Below are 1,066 nucleotides of genomic sequence, written 5' to 3'. Positions count from 1 at the left end.
CCCCCCCCCCCCCGCCCCGCCCCTCGAGCCTCGTGGAGGGGTGACCCGCGCCCCGGGGGCCCAAAGCCTTGGCGCGACGGCCGAGCGCCCCTCGCCCCCCGCCCCGGCCACTACCTGTCTTCCGGGGGGATGGGGCGCCGGGGGCGGAGGGGGGGTGGCCGGCCGCCGGGTGAGCCAGATTGTCGGGCCCGCCGCCACCTCATCGTGATGGAGCCCGTCGTAACACGCCGTGCCCCTGCGGCGACACGCCCGGCCGGAGGGGCCAGATCCAACCTTGCACGCACGCACGCACGCACGCACACACGTACACACCTACGCAGGCGCGCACACATGACGAACGCGTACGCCGTCCTCGCCACCGCCGCCGGGGCGCACATTGGGGGGCCGGGGGGAGCCGGCGCTGCGGCCCGCCCCCCCCCCCCTCGAGCCGAGGGTGCGGGCGTGATGGAGAGAGGGCAGGCGGGCAGGCCGTGGTATTCCGCCGCCGCCGCCGCCGCCGCCCCCCCCCCCTCCTCCCTCCACCCACCTCCCCCAAGGAGACGGGGCCCAGGGTTGCAGGTTCGGGTCATGCCCCGCGGAGAGGGGGGCCCGGGCGTGCGGACATTTCTCACATCGCCCATGGAAAATCAGACACACCGAATACTATGAATGGGATTGGCGCATTCCACCTGCGGTTCTCCTGTGCTCTTGCCGGCCCCGCACGCAGGCCTGGCACACCCTTGCCCTCGTCGGCATCGGAAGGGGCCGAGCGGCGGCGGCCGCCGCCGCAAGGCGTGCGCATTATTCGGGCTTTAATATGGGGAACACTTTGGAAAGTGTGTGCACTCAAGCGGGAACACATTCCGCCCCCCCCCCCCCCCCCTCGCCCGATGCTGCCTTGTTCCCTGCGGCTGCCCCTGCTGCCCCTTGGGTCGGCCTCTGCGCTGGGGGACCAGGGCGGGGTGCCCGAGGCGGCGGGCGTTTCGCGTGCGCGCGCGCGCGCACCCCGGCCGCAAGTGACAGGAGAGCCCCCCCCCCCCCCGCACACACACACGCACACGAAGGTCCCCCCCCTCTGCCCGGCCCC

Source organism: Fonticula alba (assembly GCF_000388065.1).
Source record: "Fonticula alba strain ATCC 38817 unplaced genomic scaffold supercont2.8, whole genome shotgun sequence".
Lineage (NCBI taxonomy): Eukaryota > Rotosphaerida > Fonticulaceae > Fonticula > Fonticula alba.
This window is presented reverse-complemented; position numbering follows the sequence as displayed.